Source organism: Heterodontus francisci, chromosome 6, assembly GCF_036365525.1.
Source record: "Heterodontus francisci isolate sHetFra1 chromosome 6, sHetFra1.hap1, whole genome shotgun sequence".
Classification (NCBI taxonomy): Eukaryota; Metazoa; Chordata; class Chondrichthyes; order Heterodontiformes; family Heterodontidae; genus Heterodontus; species Heterodontus francisci.
This window is the reverse complement of record NC_090376.1, coordinates 144,975,481-144,998,661: the sequence shown is the minus strand read 5'-3', so window position 1 is coordinate 144,998,661 and position 23,181 is coordinate 144,975,481.

Genomic DNA, 23,181 nt, shown 5'->3' with positions numbered 1-23,181 from the left:
GTCCAGTAAATTTAAATTATTTGCCATCATCGTCGCCAGATGTTATGTTTCGAACCCCAAGCATGAAGAAACTAGACTCATGATTTCTGTGTGTTCAAGCTTCATTCAGATGGTTGCCTGGATCAGTTTTAGTTTCACTTTTGGAACCACGCCCCCTCAGGGTTGACTGACAGCATACGGAGAAGTCTTACCAGCACAGCACAGAGCAATCAATCTTAGAGCAATTAGACACAACAATCACAGCTTCCAGCTCCACTCAATCCTCTCCCTCCAGGCACCTCACATCTCAATTTGAGCTCACTCACCCTATTGCCCTCTCAAGGCTATGCTTCACAGTCACCCTCCACAAATGTTGTCCTTCCCTCCTCTCCACACAAGCCATTTGGAGGGAGGCAGAGACTCGGTTGGGAGGGTGGGTGGGGTGATGATGGGGAAGTGATGACAGTCTCAGTAGGGGAGCATTTTGGGAACAGTGACCATAATTCCGTAACTTTTAAGGTACTTGTGGATAAGGAGAAGAGTAGTCCTCGGGCAAAGGTGCTAAATTGGGGGAAGGCTAATTATAACAATATTCGGCAGGAACTGAAGAATTTATATTGGGGGCGGCTGTTTGAGGGTAAATCAACATCTGACATGTGGGAGTCTTTCAAACGTCAGTTGATTAGAATCCAGGACCGGCATGTTCCTGTGAGGAAGAAGGATAAGTTTGGCAAGTTTCGGGAACCTTGGATAACGAGGGATATTGTGAATCGAGTCAAAAAGAAAAAGGGAGCATTCGTAAGGGCTAGAAGGCTGGGAACAGTCGAAGCCCTTGAGGAATATGAAGACAGTAGAAAGGCATTGGGCGTCTTGCAAAGCATTAAGGTAGATAAGTCCCCAGGGCCTAATGGGATCTACCCCAGAATACTGAGGGAGGCATGGGAAGAAATTGCTGGGGCCTTGACAGAAATCTTTGCATTCTCATTGGCTACAGGTGAGGTCCCAGAGGACTGGAGAATAGCCAATGTTGTTCCTTTGTTTAAGATGGGTAGCAAGGATAATCCCAGGAAATTATAGGCTGGTGAGCCTTACATCAGTGGTAGGGAAGTTATTAGAGAGGATTCTTTGGGACAGGATTTACTCCGATTTGGAAACAAATGAACTTATTAGCGAGAGGCAGCATGGTTTTGTGAAGGGGAGGTCATGTCTCACTAACTTGATTGAGTTTTTTGAGGAAGTGACAAAGTAGATTGATGAAGAAAGGGCAGTGAATGTTCTCTATATGGACTTCAGTAAAGCCTTTGACAAGGTCCCTCATGCCAGACTGGTACAAAAGGTGAAGTCACACAGGATCAGAGGTGAGCTGGCAAGATGGATATAGAACTGGCTCAGTCATAGAAGACAGAGGGTAGCAGTAGAAGAGTGCTTTTTTGAATGGAGGGCTGTGACTAGTGGTGTTCCACAGGGATCAGTGCTGGGACCTTTGCTGTTTGTATTATATATAAATGATTTGGAGGAAAATGTAGCTGGTCTGATTAGTAAGTTTGCGGACGACACAAAGGTTGGTGGAGTTGCGGATAATCAGAGGAGTGTCAGAGGATACAGCAGGATATAGATCAGTTGGAGACTTGGGCAGAGAAATGGCAGATGGAGTTTAATCTGGACAAATGTGAGGTAATGTATTTTGGAAGATCTAATACAGGTGGGAAGTATACTGTAAATGGCAGAACCCTTAGGAGTATTGACAGGCAAAGAGATCTGGGCGTACAGGTCCACAGGTCACTGAAGTGGCAACGCAGGTGGATAAGGTAGTCAAGAAGGCATACGGCATGCTTGCCTTCATCGGTCGGGGCATAGAGTATAAAAATTGGCAAGTCATGCTGCAGCTGTACAGAACCTTAGTTAGGCCACACTTAGAAAATTGCATGCAATTCTGGTTGCTACACTACCAGAAGGACGTGGAGGCTTTGGAGAGGGTATGGAAGAGGTTTACCAGGATGTTGCCTGGTCTGGAGGGCATTAGCTATGAGGAGAGGTTGGATAAACGCGGATTATTTTCACTGGAACGACGGAGGTGGAGGGGCGACATGATAGAGGTTTACAAAGTTATGAGTGACATGGACAGAGTGGATAGTCAGAAGCTTTTTCCCAGGGTGGAAGAGTCAGTTACTAGGGGGCATAGGTTTAAGGTGTGAGGGGCAAAGTTTAGAGGGGATGTGTGAGGCAAGTTCTTTACACAGAGGGTGGTGAGTGCCTGGAACTTGCTGACGGGGGAGGTGGTGGAATCAGATACGATAGCGACGTTTAAGAGGCATCTTGACAAATACATGAATCGGATGGGAATAGAGGGACACGGTCCCCGGAAGTGCAGAAGGTTTTAGTTTAGACTGGCATCAAGAAACGTGCAGCCTTGGAGGGCCGAATGGCCTGTTCCTGTGCTGTACTGTTCTTTGTTCTTTGTTCTTTGTTTGTTCTTGTCAGCCACTGGCAGTGTATGCCCACCTGGTCCACTGAGAAGGAGGTCTTGTTCCAGGAGGCTGCATATGTCAGCAGCACCCGTCGTGAGAGCCTGATCCTCCTGGGGCACTGACATGTCGGGAAAGCTGATCTTCTGCCTGTAGACCCTGTGTTGGGGTCACACCTCCATCTCGCTGGATCTCAGTGTCCATCCCATCTGCCCTATTGAGTGACATGTAGCTGAGGAGGTGGAAGGTGGATCTGCATAAGCTGCTCCCATGCCATGCTGAAGGCTGGCAGTGATGAAGGGCAACTGAAGGTGAGTGAAGTGCTAAACAGATGAAGTGTTTTCCAAAAAGTTTGCAATCACCTGTAAAACAGTGAAAGCACTCTCTGAGAGACAAAGTGCTTTGGCCAGCAGCCTCTCAATAGCCATGGCTGGAGCTCGTCAGTTTCACCGTTCAAAGGTTTCCCATGCCTGTAAGCTTCACTGAAGAAACACTCCCTGCCGTGCACTTGCCTAGTTGACCGTGGCTAGTTGCTGACAGGTCGGGAAACAGGTATCCTAGGTCAACATCCTGGAACTCCCTTCCTAACAGCACTGTTAATATACCGACACGCCAAGGACTGCAGCAGTTCAAGAAGGCAGCTCGCCACCACCTTCTCAAGGGCAATTAGCGATGGGCAATAAATGCTGGCCTAACCAGCGACGCACACATCTCATGAACAAATAAAAAAAATTCCAGGATTCAAGACTAATACCATGAAAAGTTGGAAGAGGGCAGGATCATGTTGGGATCTCGACCTGATGTCAATTTCCGAGATTTTCTAACCCCATTTGCTCCTGAACCCACATTCAATGGGCTTGGAAAATTCTGCCCTTTAGTGGTTAGCACTGCAGCCTCACAGCTCCAGCGACCCGGGTTCAATTCTGGGTACTGATTGTGTGGAGTTTGCAAGTTCTCCCTGTGTCTGCGTGGGTTTCCTCCGGATGCTCCGGTTTCCTCCCACAGCCAAAAGACTTGCAGGTTGATAGGTAAATTGGCCATTATAAATTGCCCCTAGTATAGGTAGGTGGGGAATATAGGGACGGATGTGGTAGGAATATGGGATTAGTGTAGGATTAGTATAAATGGGTGATTAATGGTCAGCACAGACTCGGTGGGCCGAAGGGCCTGTTTCTGTGCTGTATCGCTAAATAAATAAAAAATAAATTTCTGTCACATTTCCAACCTAAGAACATTTATGATTCTGAGTACATAGTTATGAGAGCTGGGGGAAGATGTGCAAACGAAAAATGGATGACCTGTAAAAAATAAAAAGGATAAACATCAGGCTAGCTTAAAATGAAGAGTTTGGTGAGAAGTTGCTGACATTTTACAGGACAAGCCTTTTCCTCTTTAAGAGAGTTTGGTTTGAGGAAATCAAGTAACTAATAAGGAATATGCATAAAATACTTTCCACAAATCAGTAAATGTCTAAGTTTATATAAAATGAAGAATAAAATCATATGTAGTTCTGTTTATTATTCAATCAGTTGAAAGGCAAAGCAAGGCTTGGTCTAGTCACATGACAATGGGGAAAATACCTGTGGCAATGAATAAACCTTCTGATTTCAGGTTCCAACCTGGTTAAACTAGTAAGATAATTACCCCATGATAAATACATTCTGCATTTAGGGTTAAATCCGATAAAATCCAGAAATGTCCAAGTCAGCATACTACAGTTGTAAGACAACACATGCAATTTTGATGAAAGGTCATCGATCTGAAATGTTTACTCTGTTTCTCCACAGATGCTGCCAAACCTGCTGAGTATTTCCAGTATCTTCTGTTTTTATTACATGCAGTTCTTTGTCTGGTTTGGCTTAGGAAGCACTTTCTTTTCTTTCTGTATCAATACTCATCTAGAGTACAACTCCACTCACCTGTGACATGTAAAAGACGGCTGAATAACATTTTATGGAGGAAAATGTGCTGAAGACGCAATAAGTAATGCACATCAATTATTTTGGCATTCGACTTTGTGAAGACAGTTCAAAATGTTTCATATAGTATTGTATTCAATCCTTTTGCAGTTGTTTTACTGATGAAGCACAACTGCTCCAAGCTTTTCTGATCATGAACATTAAATTATTTTCCTACCTACAGAAACATGCTTGTAGTTGATTTTCTTTTAACCTGACTTCAGGAGGAAATTTAACATTCAATGCAGGGCTGTGGGATTAAAGGATAATCTTTTGTATAAGACTATTTACGTTTTTAAGTGCACTTAAGAGATCCCATGATACTACTGGCAGTACAGCAATGAGTTTCCTTGATGTCCTGACCAACAGTTCCCCCTCAACCAATTTCACCAAGGACAGATTAACTGGTCATTCATCTCATTTGCTGTTTGTGGGATCTTACCTTGTGGAGCTTTGTTTCATAGCAACAATAACTGAAAATAATTAATTGGATGTGAAGCACTTTAGGATCTGATAATGTACAACATAAATGATCTCAATGCAAGTTCTTTCTTTTTCACACATTGTGGAGAAGTGCTTATTTCTTAATGTGTTGCAGTCCTTACTACTTACAATGCCCGTATTAAAATAGGCAGTTGCTTATATCAGCCAAAAAGCAATAACCATTAACCCTTTCCATTAATGTCAATTTCAAAGTTGCCAATTATAACATCTTTAGTGTTCAGTCTATTTTAGGCAGGAACAGCAGGAGGCCTATGTTTTATTGGAAAGTAAGCCAATGACTGATGTCAGCACTGAAAATTGTGACATTCCGACACATTGCATGATATATATATATATATAAAATATATATATATAATCAAAAGAGGATTGTAGCACTTGTAACTCAATATTCCTCTGATTTTCAAGACCAATGCGTTCCATTGTCGTCCAACAGTAGAGGCATGTCAGTGAATTTCATAAGCGTTTGTTTGCCTTGGAACTCCTACATGTGCCATTTCAGAATGCTGTTTGTATTTTCTGGAGATATGTAAGTATCAATGAAAGCAACTATTATTTCTCCAATATAACTTACAGGGCCTGTTCTCAGCTCTGCTAGCATTACTGTAAGACTGCATCGCAGCCCACTCTTGCAGCATCACTTCCAGTGACTTGTGGATAAATGTGCTGTACATTATATACTGTTTGGGATGATTTATCCATATCACTTCTATTACTGTGGCTATTTGGTGTGTGGAAGCAAATGACTGCACATGTGTTCTAAGCCTTTGGTGGAAATAGGGTCTGTATCTATATTTAACTGGCAAGGGCATGCAACAATAAAAATCAAAAATACTGGAAATATTCAGCAGGTCTGGCTTTAGCTGTGAAGAGACAAACAGCATTGACATTTCAAGTCGATGACCTTTCATCAAAACTGTCATGAAAGGTTATCAACCTAAAGTGTTAACTCTGTTTCTCTCTCCACAGACACTGCCAGACCTGCTGAGTATTTCTTTTTTTCTGTTTTTATTTCAGATTTCCAGTATCTACAGGAATTTGCTTTTGTGTCAGGGCATACAGCATACAGGACCTCATTAGCTTCCACTTCGCCAGCCTCTTCATCATTGCTGCAGGTGTTTCAATCCAGTGTTTCCTTATCCACGTTGCTATTTAATGGTTCAGAGGTGTTGAGATATCTTCATGCAAGTGTGTGTAGTGATAATTGGTGCTCTGCTGAATGATCCTCTGTGGCTATGCAATATAGATCATTGCATTCGTTTTAAACTGTGAGAAGAGCAAATGGGACATTACGAGAATAAAAGCACATTTATCCATTTAAATATTGCATTACAACCTCCTTATTCTTCCTATCAAAGCGTATTACCTTATACTTATCTATATTGAAGTTCATTTGTCAATTACACACCCATTCTGCAAGTTTATTAATGTCTTGCTGTACTTTGTCACCATCCTTCTCTTATTAAATACACCAGTTTGCATCCCCAAGCTGTGCAGCAGGTATAATGTGCACCTACATAATGCGTTCTCAACTCCATTTTATTGGTACAAGGTAAAATGGAATTTGGAGGAGCCAGGGGATGTTTGGGATGGACAAATAGAGAGAAGGTACAGTGCCCAGATTTAGTGATCCTCCCTGAAATTACCACTAGGTGCTGTCAGGGGAAGGAGAGACATATTTTCCCCAGCAACGGGAGGAAGATACATTGGGCTCTCCAACAAAGCATGGTTGTAGATAGCTGAGGAGGTTGTGAGCAGCAGGAATGCTGTGTCCCAGTCTTGAATGCAATGCAGGAAGCGATTTAATGACCGAATCAGTGAGGGGCAGTTCATGCCTCACAAGCCTTATTGAATTCTTTGAAGATGTGACAAAACACATTGATGAAGGAAGAGCAGTGGATGTGGTGTATATGGATTTTAGCAAGGCGTTTGATAAGGTTCCCCATGGTAGGCTCATTCAGAAAGTAAGGAGGCATGGGATTCAGGGAAAGTTGGCTGTCTGGATACAGAATTGGCTGGCCCATAGAAGTCAGAGGGTGGTAGTAGATGGAAGGTATTCAGCATGGAGCTCGGTGACCAGTGGTGTTTCACAAGGATCTGTTCTGGGACCTCTGCTCTTTGTGATTTTTATAAATGACTTGGATGAGGATGAGGAAGTGGAAGGCTGGGTTAGCAAGTTTGCCGATGACACGAAGGTTGCTGGAGTTGTGGATAGTGTGGAGGGCTGTTGTAGGTTGCAACGGGACATTGACAGGATGCAGAGCTGGGCTGAGAAGTGGCAGATGGAGTTCAGCCTGGAAAAGTGTGAAGTGATTCATTTTGGAAGGTCGAATTTGAATGCGGAATATAGGCTTAAAGACAGGATTCTTGGTAGTGTGGAGGAACAGAGGGATCTTGGGGTCCATGTCCATAGATCGCTCAAAGTTGCCACCCAAGTTGATAGGGTTGTTAAGAAGGCGTATGGTGCGTTGGCTTTCATTAACAGGGGGATTGAGTTTAAGAGCTGCGAGGTTATGCTGCAGCTCTATAAGGCCCTAGTTCGACCACACTTGGAATATTGTGTTCAGTTCTGGTTGCCTCATTATAGGAAGGATGTGGAAGCTTTAGAGAGGGTGCAGAGGAGATTTACCAGGATGCTGCCTGGACTGGAGGGCATGTCCTACGAAGAAAGATTGAGGGAGCTAGGGCTTTTCTCTTTGGAGCGAAGAAGGATGAGAGGTGACTTGATAGAGGTGTACAAGATGATGAGAGGCATAGATAGAGTGGATAGTCAGAGACTTTTTCCCAGGGTGGAAAGGGCTATCACCAGGGGGCATAATTTTAAGGTGATTGGAGGAAGGTTTCGGGGAGATGTCAGAGATAGGTTCTTTACACAGAGAGTGTTGGGTGCGTGGAATGTGCTGCCAGCGGTGGTAGTAGAAGTAGATACATTAGGGACATTTAAGCGACTCTTGGATAGGTACATGGATGATAGTAGAATGAAGGGTAGGTAGTTAGTTTGATCTTAGAGTAGGTTAAAGGTTCGGCACAACATCGTGGGCCGAAGGGCCTGTACTGTGCTGTACTGTTCTATGTTCTATGTTCGAAAATGTGAGTGCATTTGCTGATTCAACTACATCCTGTGGTTTAGGCCCTCACCCCCTTTCATTCTGTCTTGCCAAGCATTTTCCATCACATCACTCCTCACACTCACTCAAATTTCAGAAGCACCCAGCCTTCATCACTTCTGTATTTATCTATTTACTGTTGCCTCTCACCCTAGTCCATAAACAACATGATGCATCTGTCTCATAGTTACCCTTTCCAAATGCACTGCATCCATTGAGTAAATGTCTAAACTTCATTCACTCACAGGTCTGTTTTCTTGCATCTTGAGGAGAAGAGAGTACAAAATGCAGGGGAGAAGGAGAGGACAGGAGGTGGGCTGCCACAAATAGTCCAGCTCACAGTGGAGGATGTCCTGGAGATAAGTGGCACATTTTCATCCCTGTCAATCAGAGAGGGAGAGGCAGGGAACTTGCAGATAGCTAGTGACAGAATTGCAAATATCTTTGACACTCATGCTGATTGTATTTCATCAATGACTGAACTATAAGAAGATTCACTTTGGTGATTGTCAAGATTGTGACTTTGGCAAGACGCATTTATATCCCTTTTTTATCTTCCAGTAACTTTACACCTACACAAGTGTCGCTGGGCATGTATGAAGATGATTCCTCAAAAGACTTCATTTCTTTAGAGGATGCATTATCACAGGACTTACAGCCATTCACTAGGACAAATACTTGCACTTCAGTGGGTCCACTTAGACAGTTGGGTTTTCACCTGGTGATTCATAATTCACAAGTGAACACAAGCAAGCATGGGTGACAACGACAGGTATGGAAAGTCTGCATCATGGTGCACAATGCTCTCCAAGCTCTGCTCAGCTGTCTTTGAGAAGAAGAACACTTGAGATTCATCAAGCACTTAGCCACATTCTGACTGATGTACCTTGCACAGTCTACACAACAGCAGGGAGAATGGAGGATCCCAGTTCGGTTGCTCGTGGATTGGTGATTCTCGTAATTCTGAGAAATTCTGCTATGGAGAGAGTCACCATCTATGTGGAGCTTCAAGCAAGACTCTGAAATGAGTCCATTCAGTCCATGAGTACAGCCAGGAAGACTTTGGATGCCAACATATCTGCTGCCTTAAACAGGGTGACATGTGCCTTACCACAGCATTATAATGCATCACTGATCTTCACCAAGCTGTACACCAACAGAGTAACAGGAACGATGTGGCACTAGCCCAAGAGAAGGATGATGGTGAAAGCGGACATAGAAGTGGGAACTCCATTCAAAGCATTCTCATTCTCATGAGTTTCCCTCCAAACCCCTCTTCACCCCACCAGGAGGAATTCATCTGTGATGTTTTCCTGTGTGAATCACCAGCAGCTGAACCTCTGAGCTTTGAGGACATCCCTGGCATCCCTGGTCAGAAATGTATGTGCGTGGCCTGGTGATAGTTGTCTCAGCTTCATATTACTCCTCTTCAATGCTCTCTTCAGACAAAGATGAGTGTCAAGGCCCTTCGTCCTCCTCCGCCTGCACTCCTCTGTGCTGTGCAATATTTTGTTGGAAGCAGCACATCAGTATCATACTGGACGAGTATTGAACAGTGGCTTCAGACGTATGGAGGCACCTGAAGTGCAGCTTCAACATTCTGATGGCTTGCCCTGTTATACACCTGGTGGTCATGTGGCTTTTGTTGTAACACGCCTGTGCCTAATTGTTGGGTTTCCTCACAGGTTTCATGAGTTAAGTTTGAAGGCAGTGCCCCTTATCTCCTACGAGCCAACCCTTGAGTCTGCTTCCTGGAACAAAAAGGTTTGGAATTTTGGACTGCCACAGTATGAGGACATCATCACAGTTCCCAGAGAATCAGCTAAAACCTGCATGAATCTCTCCTAATGGTTGCACTCGAGTTGCGCATTGATGGATTAACATTCCTTGCAGTTGAGCAAAAACTCCTGGTTGCTGTGATGGTGCTTTGGGTTGCTATGTGTGTGCAATTGTAAAGCACTTATCTCCTGGATCCAGCAGTCTAGGCCTCCTCCCTTTAGCCGATGGGTTTCCTGAGGCCCGAGAAATCCGCTGTCTGGAGTTAAATTTGAAATGGTGGTGTTCTGAAAGTACTTCAATTTTTAAAATTTTTTTGAGGACTCCTATTTTAGAAGTGTGGATATGGCTTCATTGGAGGACTGAAGGGATTTCATAGATACTGAACTTTTATTTGAATGGTCACTGGAAGGACTCTGTTTAAAAATAACATTTACTGGATGTCACATGTCTTCAGCTAAATAAACAACAGTTGCCTTCTGACTATGGGAGTAGATTACAAGAGAAGTGACATGTCAAGATTAATTGTGTTCAAGAGTGGGTTTCATTTTTGAATACTGTTCTGAGTCAGTTGGGTTTGTTGCCTGCTGAAAGAAACCGCAAGCTCATATTTTCTCCACATCTCTGAGAAACCCTGAAAAGAAATTCAGTGTGTGATAGCTGTAACTTCCTGATCTTCATTTCTCATGAGCAGCTTTTGGAAGATTTCCTCTTGATATCTACAGAACGAACTGCTTCTGAAAAGATCCTCGTGACCTGTCTACGTGTACACCAGATTTTCTGCCATCTGGAACATAACATATCTTAGTGTTTTTCTTCAAGAATTAGCAAGTACTTTGGTCAAAGCATCTTTATTTTTCCTTTAACTGGCATGTGTGTGTGTAGAAACATAGAAAATAGGAGCAGGAATAGGCCATTCGGCCCTTCGAGCCAGCTTCGCCATTCATTATGATCATGGCTGATCATCCAACTCAGTAACCTGTTCCCGCTTTCGCCTCATATCCTTTGATCCCTTTTGCCCCAAGACCTATATCTAACTCCTTCTTGAAAGCATACAATGTTTTGCCCTTAACTGCTTTCTGTGGTAGAGAATTCCATAGGCTCACCACTCTCTGAGTGAAGTAATTTCTCCTCATCTCAGTCCTGAAAGATTTACCCTGTATCCTTAGACTATGACCCCTGGTTCTGGACTCCCCCACCATCGGGAACATCCTTCCTGCATCTACCCTGTCAACTCCTGTTAGAATTCTATAGGTTTCTATGAGATCCCCCCTCACTCTTCTGAACTCCAGCAAATATAATCCGAACTGACTCAATCTCTTCTCATATGTCAGTGCCGCCATCCCAGGAATCAGTCTGGTTAGCCTTCGCTGCACTCTGTCTATAGCAAGAACATCCTTCCTCAGATAAGGAGACCAAAACTGCATGCAATATTCCAGGTGTGGCCTCAACAAGACCCTGTATAATTGCAGCAAGACATCCCTGCTCCTGTACTTGAATCCTCTCGCTACAAAGGCTAACATACCATTTGCTTTTTTTACCACCTGTTGCACCTGCATGCTTATCTTCAGTGACTGGTGTACGAGAACACCCAGGTCTCGTTGCATATTCCCCTCTCCCAGTTTATAGCCATTCAGATAATAATCTGCCTTCCTGTTTTTGCTACCAAAGTGAATAACCTCACATTTATCCACATTATACTGCATCTGCCATGCATTTGCCCACTCACTTAACTTGTCCACATCACCCTGAGGCCTCTCTGCATCCTCCTCACAACTCACCCTCCCACCCAGTTTTGTGTCATCTGCAAATTTGGAGATATTACATTTAGTTCCCTCATCAAAATCATTAATATATATTGTGAATAGCTGGGGTCCTAGCACTGATCCCTGCGGCACCCCACTAGTCACTGACTGCCATTCGGAAAAAGACCTGTTTATTCCTACTCTTTGTTTCCTGTCTGCCAACCAATTTTCTATCCATCGCAATACACTACCCCCAATGCCATGCGATTTAATTTTACACGCTAATTTCTTATGTGGGACTTTGTCGAAAGCCTTCTGAAAGTCCAAATAAACCACATCCACTGGCTCCCCCTCATGAACTCTGCTCGTTACATCCTCTAAGAATTCGAGTAGATTTGTCAAGCATGATTTCCCTTTCGTAAATCCATGCTGACTCTGTCCGATTCTACCACTGTTCTCCAAGTGCTCTGCCATAAAATCTTTGATAATGGACTCTCGAATTTTCCCCACTATCGACATCAGGCTGTATTAACACCTAATCTGTACTAATGCTTTGTCTTTCAACACACCATTAACATATTGTTTGCCTTTGCTCCGTGACCTTTTGGTCAGCTATGTGGCCTGGTCCAATCTAGACCACCTTTGTTATCTCTTGCCCCACCCCCACCTCACTTGCTTATAACCTGTGACTTTTCTAATATTTGTCAGTTCCGATGAAGGGTCACTGACCCGAAACGTTAACTCTGCTTCTCTTTCCACAGATGCTGCCAGACCTGCTGAGTGGTTCCAGCATTTCTTGTTTTTATTTCAGATTTCCAGCATCCGCAGTATTTTGTTATTATTATTATGGCCTGTTCTCTAGTTGGTTCCTCAACGTATTGGTCCAGAAAAGCATCCTGTATACACTCCATGAATTCCTCCTCTACGGTATTGTGACTAATTTGATTTTCCCAATCTATATGCAGATTAAAGTCACCCATACTTACAGATGTTCCTTTATTGCATGCGTCTCTAATTTCCTGTTTAATGCCATTCCCAACATCACCACTGCAGTTTGGGGGTCCATATACAACCCCCACTAATGTTTTTTGCCCCTTAGTGTTTCCCAGCTCTACCCATACAGATTCCACATCGTCAGAGCTGATATCCTTTCTCACTATTACGTTCATTTCCTCTTTACCCATCAATGCAACTCCACCGCCTTTTGCTTTTTGTCTGTCCTTCCTAAATACTGAATATGCCTGGATGTTCATTTCCCATCCCTGGTCACCTTGCAGCCATGTCTCCGTAATCCTGACTATATCATACCCTTTTACATCTATTTGCGCGATTAATTCATCCACTTTATTGCGAATGCTCCACACGTTAAGGCACAAAGCCTTAAGGCTTGTCTTTTTAACATTACTTGACCCCTTCCCACTATTTTTCACTGTGGCCCTGTTTGATTCTGGCCCTTGATTTCTCTGCCTATCACTTTTCTTATTCCCCTTACTGTCTTTTGTTCTTGTCTTTGATCCCCCCTCCTCTGACTATTTGCAAAGGTTCCCATTCCCCTGCCATGTTAGTTTAAACCCTCCCCAACCACTCTAGCAAATTCTTCCCCTCGGACATCGGTCCTGCCCAGGTGTAACCCGTCCAGTTTGTACTGGTCCCACCTCCCCCAGAACTGGTCCCAATGTCCCAGGAATCTAAAACCCTCCCCCTCATACCATCTCTTCAGCTACGTATTCATCCGATATATCTTGCTATTTTTATTCTGACTTGCATGTGGCACTGGCAGTAATCCTGAGATCACTACCTTTGAGGTCTTACTTTTCAACTTACTTCCTAGCTCCCTATATTCTGTTTTTAGGATCTCATCCTTCTTTTTTACCTACGTCGTTTGTACCAATGTGCACCACGACCACTGGCTGTTCACCGTCCCCCTTCGGAATGTCCTCGAACCACTCTGAGACATCTTTGACCCTAGCTCCAGGAAGGCAACATACCATCCTCGAGTCTCATTTGCGGCCACAGAAACATCTGTCTATTCCCCTTACAATTGAATCCCCTATGACTATTGCATTCCCACACTTTTTACTCATCCCCCGTGCAGCAGAGCCAACAATTGTGCAACAAATTGGGCTCTTGCTCCTTTCCCCTGAGAGGCTATTCCCCCCAACAGTATCCAAAGCAGTATATCTGTTTTGCAGGGGAATAGCCACAGGAGATTTCTGCACTGCCTGCCTAGTCCTCTTGCTCTGCCTGGTGGTCAACCATTCCCTTCCTGCCTGTGGAGTCAGAGCCTGCGGTGTGACCACCTCTCTATACGTGCTATCCACAATACTCTCCACCTCACGGATGCTTCACAGTGTCCCCAGCCGCCCCTCCAGCTCTGAAACCCGGGCTTCCAGGAGCTGCAGCTGGAGACACATCCTGCACACATGCTGGTCCTGTGCACTGGAATTGCTCCCGGCTTCCCACATGGAGCACGAGGAGCAAACCACAGCTTGAGCTCTCCTGTCATGACTTTAAATTAAACCTTTTGGAAGATGCTTAATATCAAATAATATCAATTACTCCAGGGCCCTTCTTCCCTGGTCCTCGTTACCACAGAATTCCCTAAAAAACACGACTTACTATATATGAAAATAAACTGTAGACCTTTCTTACTTTAGTTATAAAGCCAGCTATTTGGAGCTGTGTGTTGGGTATTTAGAAAGGAATTATATATATTTGCTGTCATATTTCAAACTGTGTGTTAAAGCATTGTATCTTTATTGACTAAGTCTTGTTTTATAATAAATTAATACTTTTGTTGTTTATTAAAGAAACCTGGTTGGTGGATTTTATTCGGAAATAAAAATAGAGTATATAATTGGCCGAATTTGTAACTGGGTACACATTTATATATATGTTATGACCTGTGGAGAAGTGGAACTAGAGAAAGACAATGAACTCCTCCCGCCTCGGTCGTAACAGTGGTTAATTCTGAGGCATGCAGCCTCATCATAATATTTAATTGACCAGGTTGCCTCCTGTGAGCAGGTTGTTGCCCAGCATGCACCCCTCCCATCAGCACCTCCACTACCCCTCGTGCTGCCTCCATTAAAACCATAAGTGGGTGGATTGGAGGTGGTTTGGGCCGAGTTTCAGATTTTTAAATTTTTATATACCACCAGATCGAAACCCACATCGTTTGGGGGGTGGGGGGAGGGTTAAAATTCCCTCAAAAGTGTCAGTCTTTTCAAACCCTAGAAAAATTAACATATTCAGTTTCCTGCAAAAAGTATAATTAGCTTGTTAGGTGCGTGGTTTACCTTCAATGCCTCAGTGCTCCAACTGCGTCTGGGGCATTCTGGCAACACATCCTAGTAAGGTGAAAAATCCACTGCACTCTTCATTTGTGTTAGTGCTGTGCTGTTTCTTTTCAACAACAAGTAACTTCGCAGCCGATTGATTTAAAATGTCGATAAAATGCCCTTAGTTTCTGGAGTGCAAACTTCAGCACTGAACAGCTGCTAATAATGACAAGGGGTATCACTGGAGCTGGGAATATGGAATTATTAAAATGAATGTTGAATGCTGATTACATTCAAAAGTGATGAACCCTTATCATAAAATATCATGGATGCTTGCAGTAAAACATGATAAACTCTGACTTTAGATCCTTAAATTTCTTGTTTAAGGTGTTTCAGTGACTAATCTCATGTAAATTGACAGAAATGTTAAGTTTTCCTACATGTCAAATTTACTACCTATGCAGTTAAAAATGGTTCTAAAATTAAATGGAACACATTTCTTTGACAAAGGGTTCAAAAATGTTGCGGTGGAACGTGCTCTCTGATTCCCTGTGGAATAACCATGCTCGCATGTGTCAAAGCAGGAGTTATAATTTTGACGGGATTGTGTAAAATTTTAAATTTGCTGTCCAAGTACCTGTCATAGTTACATAATTTCTCAAGAAATGCCTTTCATAAGGCATTCACACTATTAGACAATAGCTTAATGGTTAAGGTACTGCATTGGGAACACAAACATTTGTGAAACTTAAATTAATAAATCTGCCAAGTCGTGGGGTTTGGCATGCAGAAGAAAAAAAATCATGAAAGGTACCAGAGTGTTGTCCAAACCTAACTGTCTTATCCGCCTCTTCCACACTCACCTCCAACAATAAGTGCGAAGATTAATGGACTTTTCTGTTACAAAGATCGAGACCATCTGATCAGCTGCCTTAGCTGCTCTGTCCCATCCTCTAGCCCACCGGGCTCACTTCCTCTAAGGCTTTCCCTTGCCTAATCCTGAATTCTCTAATTTTCCTCCTATCTACCCTCATTCCCTCTCTGAGTTCATCTTGTCAACGAGACCCACTTCTTGCTCTCCAGACTTTATTACTAAACTGCTGACCACTCAATTTCTCTTCCTCGCTCCTATGTCAGCTGACATTATTAATGGTTCTCTCTCCTCGTGTACGGTTTCCTTCTTCCCTTCTCTTTCATCTGCCATTATCACCGCTCTCCTCAAGAAACCAAACAATGGCCCCTCCATCCTTGCAAACTACTACCCCATCTCAAACCTCCATTTCCTCTCCAAAGTCCTTGAACGTGTTGCCACCTCCCAAATCCATGCTCATCTTTCTTGGAACTCCTTGTTTGAGTCATTCCAATCAGGTTTCAAACCCCATCATAGTACTGAAATGGCTCTTATCAAGCCACAAATGACATTCTAGTTGACTGTGACAAAGATAAATATCCCTTCTCATCCTCCTTGACCTGTTTACAACCTTTGATAAGGTTAACCACAGAATTCTGCCCCAGTGCCTCTCCACCACAGTCCGTCTGGGTGGGACTGCACGCCTCTGGTTTCATTCTCATTTATCCTGTCGTACTCAGAGAATCACCTTCAGTGATTTCTCTTCTCACTCCTGCAGCATTACCTCTGGTGTTCCGCCAAGCTTCTATCCTTGGCTTCCTCCTATTTCTCATCTACGTGTTGCCCCTCGGCAACATCATCCGAAATCATTGCATCAGTTTCCCCATGTATGCTGATGATATCCAGCTCTACTCCTCCATGCTCTTGACACCTCCTCTGTCTCTAAATTGTCTGACTGCTTGTCCGACATCCAGTATTCGATGAGGAGAAATTTCCTCTAATTAAATATTGGGGAGACAGAAGCCACTACAGTTGGTTCACAGCACAAACATTTTCCTTTGCTCTGATTCCATGGGCTAGATTTTATTCTCCTCAAGGTGTCGGGTTCTGTGGCAGGGGTGGCTGATATTACTGAAAGAAAACTAGACTATTAGCAACCTTGGTGTTACAGTTAATCTTGAGACGGGCTTCCTACCACTCATCCACACCATCACTGAGACTGCCTATTTCCACCTCTGTAACATTGCGCGACTCTGCCCTAGCCTCAGCTAATCTGTTGCTGAAACCCTCACCTATGCTTTGTTAACTCTAAACTTGATTATTCCAATACACTCCTGAACGACCTCCATGTTACAACATTTACAAACGAGGTCATTCAAAACTCGGCTGCCCAATGCCCTAACTCAAACCAAGTCCCATTCACCTAGCGCCCCTATACTTGCTGATCTCCATTGGCTCCCAGTAAAACAACACCTGGAACATAAAATTCTCATCATTGTTTTCAAATCCCTACATGACCTCGCTCCTCCCTATTTCTGTAATCTCCTTCAGCTCCATAACTCCCCAGATCTCTGTCCTTCACCAAATATAGCCTCTCGAGAATTCAGGATTTTAATTACTCCACCATTGACAGCCGTGTCTTTAGCTGCTTAAGTCCTAAGCTCTGGAATTCCCTCACTGTGGGAGGAATTTTATGGAGGCGACGGAGGTCATGGCCGACAGCTGGAGAGCCAGCAAGAGATTCGCGTTGCCTCCGCTGGGGAAGGCCCACCGTCATACGAGCCAATCAGGCACTTGAGAAGCCACCAGCGGGCCTTTCTTGAGATCGGAACCCTGGGGACGGGAAGTCCCACACGCCGGGAGCTGCCAGCCAATTCGAGGCTTGAAGCTCTTTTGCTCGTCGGCGCCACCAGGGAGGAAGTGGCTACTGCCAGAAAGGAGGACCAGGATCACGAAGTGACCTAGGCCAGAGGTAAGTGATGGCAGGAGAGGTTTTGGGGGTGGGTGACACCGGGCAAGAGGGTGTAGGAGGGTTGGCAGCAACGGCAGGGGATGACTTTCAGTGGCCCCACTTCCTGATGCCGAGTCCCTCAATCAGGCACTGATTGCCTTTGAACGAGGGACACAACCCCCCGAAGACCACATGCAACACTGCAAGATTTTGTATGTCATGCTCCCTGCTGGTGACAGGCCCACCTGCCTCTGAATTAATACTAGCGGTGGCAGGAAGAGGCCCTTAATTGGGCATTAATTGCCCCTTAAGGGCCTCAATTGGCAGTGGCTGGGAAGGCCATCTACAGGCCTTCCCGCCATGGAATTAACCGGGGTGTAGGCGGAAAGGTGGCAGGACCCCACCTGCCACCATCCTGCCTGATAAAATGCCTTCCCCACTTCCAAACTGGCAACGGGAGAGAACATAAAATACTGGCCTGTATCTGTCGTCTCTCTTCCTCCCTTTCCTCCTTTAAGACTTGCTTAAAACCTATCTCTTTAACCTAGCTTTTGGTCATCTGGCTTAACATCTCTTTATTTGGCTTGGTGTCAATTTGTATTCCACAATGCTCCTATAATGAAGCTTGGGAAATTTTATTATGCTAAGTATGCTATGTCAGTTGTTTTTGTTGTTGCAATGCCCTTCAGGAAAGGCATCTGCCACCCTTAGCTGAACTGGTTTACACATGATTCCACACTGCATAGATGCCTCCACAGGCTCTCATAGCAACTAGAAACAGGGCAATAAACATTTCCTTTGCCCACATCACAAGAACAAATAGAAAATAACCAGCAACTATTTGTTTCCCACTGTAAGCAGGGGTTGTCGAAATGGAGGTGAAAGACTGCATTCTCAGTTCCTGCTGGTTTTGCTCACTGGTTTATTCAAGCTACATTTTTGTTGTTATACTGAACCATCGGGCTGATTTCTGATGGTGGCGGGAGCAGATTCCTTTAATTACCCTGCCTGATATCTTTTCGATTGAAATCAATCAAAAGCAAAATTGGGTGCAGTGTATAAATCACCATCGTTTATTTTCTGCACATCCGAAAGTTAAAATCAGCCTTAATATCCCCCAAAAAATTGAGTACAAGAGAACAGTTTTCTCTTCTCAGATGCTGGTTTGCAGTAGCATTCCCAAATTAATTTCAAAGTACCTCTGATTGAGAAATTAAAGAATCATGAGATCCATTTCCCAATTGAATACATTCATGAATTCTGGTTTGTGCTGGTACTTAGGCCGATAGAAATAATCCAGTTGGGAATAAGACTTTTGAAAGTGGGAGATGAAATTTGTATTTTGTCAAACATCAGATAATTAATGTTAGTGAAACACAACAATTTTACTGAGCGCAGTCAGATGAAGATTAATGTAATCTCATATCAAACCTGATGATCACATTTCATTCTGCTATTAGCTGCGAGTGAATGAGAAGAACTCAATGAATTGAAGACATCAGTCATCAACTTGGGTGAGTCAGTACTGGACAAGTGGACAATAAAAAACATAATTGGATCATTTCTAATACTTACCTTGGTCTGTACATGAGACTGGTCTTGTCTTACAACTGATGACAAAGGGTAAATGTTTAACAAGAACAGACAGAAATGGAAAAAGCAAAGGCAACTTGACTCAACATTAGAGTTTAATTATTTCTCGTGTTTAATCTGTTGAGGATGTTGAAGGAAAGCCTATGCATGCATTTTTTTAAGAGTAATGTGAAAAAGTAACTGGATTCTTTTTGTAACTCCCCTTGTAACATAGAAAGAGGAAGCCAAACAGCTGCTTAGAATAGTGACATGGCTGTAAAATGGTAGATGCAATCGGGTTATGCAGTGGTTACTTACTCACAAATCTATTATTTTAGAACACTGCTGCCCGCCAGATTACTGACCAGGAAGCAATGTTGAAAATTACTCCCATGGTTATAGTGCTGCAGTGTTAATTGTCCAGTGGATAGTCCCTTCAAGTTTGGCTCCTCAGTGGCTTCATGAGATTGTCAAATTTATGCAATAGTATTGTATCACATCTCATAAAAATGTCTCAAAGTGGAGTAAATGCAGCAATCATGTTATGCACAGCAACGTTCCAAAAACAGCACTGAGATGTATGACATTTTCGAGTACTTTAGATGGGTCAGTTTTTGTCCAGTGTGTGCAGGAGGGTTTTCTGACACAGTATGTAGACAGGCCAACCAGGGGCGATGCCACATTGGATTTGGTACTGGGTAATGAACCCGGCCAGGTGTTAGATTTAGATGTAGGTGAGCACTTTGGTGATAGTGATCACAATTCGGTTAGGTTTACCTTAGCAATGGGCAGGGACAGGTATATACCGCAGGGCAAGAATTATAGCTGGGGGAAAGGAAATTATGATGCGATTAGGCAAGATTTAGGATGTGTAGGATGGGGAAGGAAACTGCAGGGGATGGGAACAATCGAAATGTAGAGCTTATTCAAGGAGCAGCTACTGCGTGTCCTTGATAAGTATGTACCTGTCAGGCAGGGAGGAAGTTGTCGAGCGAGGGAGCCGTGGTTTACTAAAAAAGCTGAAGCGCTTGTCAAGAGGAAGAAGAAGGCTTATGTTAGGATGAGACGTGAAGGCTCAGTTAGGGCGCTTGAGAGTTACAAGCTAGCCAGGAAGGATCTAAAGGGAGAGCTAAGAAGAGCAAGGAGAGGACACGAGAAGTCATTGGCGGATAGGATCAGGGAAAACCCTAAGGCTTTCTATAGGTATATCAGGAATAAAAGAATGACTAGAGTTAGATTAGGGCCAATCAAGGATAGTAGTGGGAAGTTGTGTGTGGAATCAGAGGAGATAGGGGAAGCGTTAAATGAATATTTTTCGTCAGTATTTACAGTAGAGAAAGAAAATGTTGTCGAGGAGAATACTGAGATTCAGGCTACTAGGCTAGATGGGATTGAGGTTCACAAGGAGGAGGTGTTAGCAATTTTGGAAAGTGTGAAAATAGATAGGTCCCCTAGGCCAGATGGGATTTATCCTAGGATTCTCTGGGAAGCTAGGGAGGAGATTGCAGAGCCTTTGTCCTTGATCTTTATGTCGTCATTGTCGACAGGAGTAGTGCCGGAAGACTGGAGGATAGCAAATGTTGTCCCCTTGTTCAAGAAGGAGAGTAGACCTGTGAGCCTTACTTCGGTTGTGGGTAAAATGTTGGAAAAGGTTATAAGAGACAGGATTTATAATCATCTTGAAAAGAATAAGTTCATTAGCGATAGTCAGCACGGTTTTGTGAAGGGTAGGTCGTGCCTCACAAACCTTACTGAGTTTTTCGAGAAGGTGACCAAACAGGTGGATGAGGGTAAAGCAGTGGATGTGGTGTATATGGATTTCAGTAAGGCGTTTGATAAGGTTCCCCACGGTAGGCTATTGCAGAAAATACGGAAGTATGGGGTTGAAGGTGATTTAGAGCTTTGGATCAGAAATTGGCTAGCTGAAAGAAGACAGAGGGTGGTGATTGATGGCAAATGTTCATCCTGGAGTTTAGTTACTAGTGGTGTACCGCAAGGTTCTGTTTTGGGGCCACTGCTGTTTGTCATTTTTATAAATGACCTGGAAGAGGGTGTAGAAGGGTGGGTTAGTAAATTTGCGGATGACACGAAGGTCGGTGAAGTTGTGGATAGTGCCGAAGGATGTTGTAGGGTACAGAGGGACATAGATAGACTGCAGAGCTGGGCTGAGAGATGGCAAATGGAGTTTAATGCGGAAAAGTGTGAGGTGATTCACTTTGGAAGGAGTAACAGGAATGCAGAGTACTGGGCTAATGGGAAGATTCTTGGTAGTGTAGATGAACAGAGAGATCTTGGTGTCCAGGTACATAAATCCCTGAAGGTTGCTACCCAGGTTAATAGGGCTGTTAAGAAGGCATATGGTATGTTAGCTTTTATTAGTAGGGGGATCGAGTTTCGGAGCCACGAGGTCATGCTGCAGCTGTACAAAACTCTGGTGAGACCGCACCTGGAGTATTGCGTGCAGTTCTGGTCACCGCATTATAGGAAGGATGTGGAAGCTTTGGAAAGGGTGCAGAGGAGATTTACTAGGATGTTGCCTGGTATGGAGGGAAGGTCTTACGAGGATAGGCTGAGGGACTTGAGGTTGTTTTCGTTGGAGAGAAGGAGGAGGAGAGGTGACTTAATAGAGATATATAAGATAATCAGAGGGTTAGATAGGGTGGATAGTGAGAGTCTATTTCCCCGGATGGTGATGACAAACACGAGGGGACATAGCTTTAAGTTGAGGGGTGATAGATATAGGACAGATGTGAGAGGTAGTTTCTTTACTCAGAGAGTAGTAGGGGCGTGGAACGCCCTGCCTGCAACAGTAGTAGACTCGCCAACTTTAAGGGCATTTAAGTGGTCATTGGATAGACATATGGATGAAAATGGAATAGTGTAGGTCAGATGGTTTCACAGGTCGGCGCAACATCGAGGGCCGAAGGGCCTGTACTGCGCTGTAGCATTCTAATTCTAATTCAAATTCTATTTTTAGTAGTGTTAAATAAGGAGGAATATTGACCAAGAAAGTGGGAGAACTCACTGGTCTTCTTGGAATAGTGCCATGGGATTGTTAATGTCCATCTGATATTTCTAAAGAATATCTAACTACTGCACTATGGTATGTACTCAAGATTTAGACTGGAGCTTGAACCCTAACCTTTTGACTTACAGGAGAGAGTAATACCAACTAAGCCAAGCTGATGCTGAAACAGTTGTGGAACAATCTAAAGTTTAATGATATTACTCAATAAACTACTAAACATTCCTGCAACTTTTTCATTTGAATGCTATTACACCAATGAATGATTAAACAATATTTTCTTGGCAATGAACTGCTAAAAATGAATTTGGAAGCATAAAGATTAGTTTACATTACTGATCTTAACCAAACAGAAAATAAAATCGAGAAGTAGCACCCCCAACTTTACCAGTGATCAGTATATTAATGATCAGCTTAGTAAGGGAAGTCTGGTGTTTGCTGTTCAGAGCAGACTTAGAAATGTGTTCTTTATATATTGAAATAGGGAACCGCAGAACTTTTCTTATCGTGCACAAATGAAAACTTCTGTCATAAAATCAAAAATAAGAACTTTATAGGAATTTAAATTCATTTTGTGTTTAAAGGCTGATTTTCTGAATCATGTTCTACCTATTTACTGTGATTCCGCTCCAGTACTATTGTTTGATCATATAAAAATACTAAGACCGAGACAGGATCAGAGGCAGGGGGTGGGGTGGTGGGGGCATGAAGTATTGCGATGGGTGGTGGGGGGAGGGGGTAGCAGGGCAGAGGGCCTGTCGTCTCCCCATCACCCAGCGATCATCCCGGGGGCGGGTTAGGATGACGACAGTCTTCTCACCCAAAGGCCAATTGAGGCCCTTAAGTGGTCTATTAATGGCCAATATCGGGGTCTCTTCCCACTGTTAATAATGATGGGGGGAGGGTCTCTGCCAGTGGGGAGGATGCCTTATAAAATGAGGCGCTTTCCCTGTGGGCTTGGGGGTGGGTCC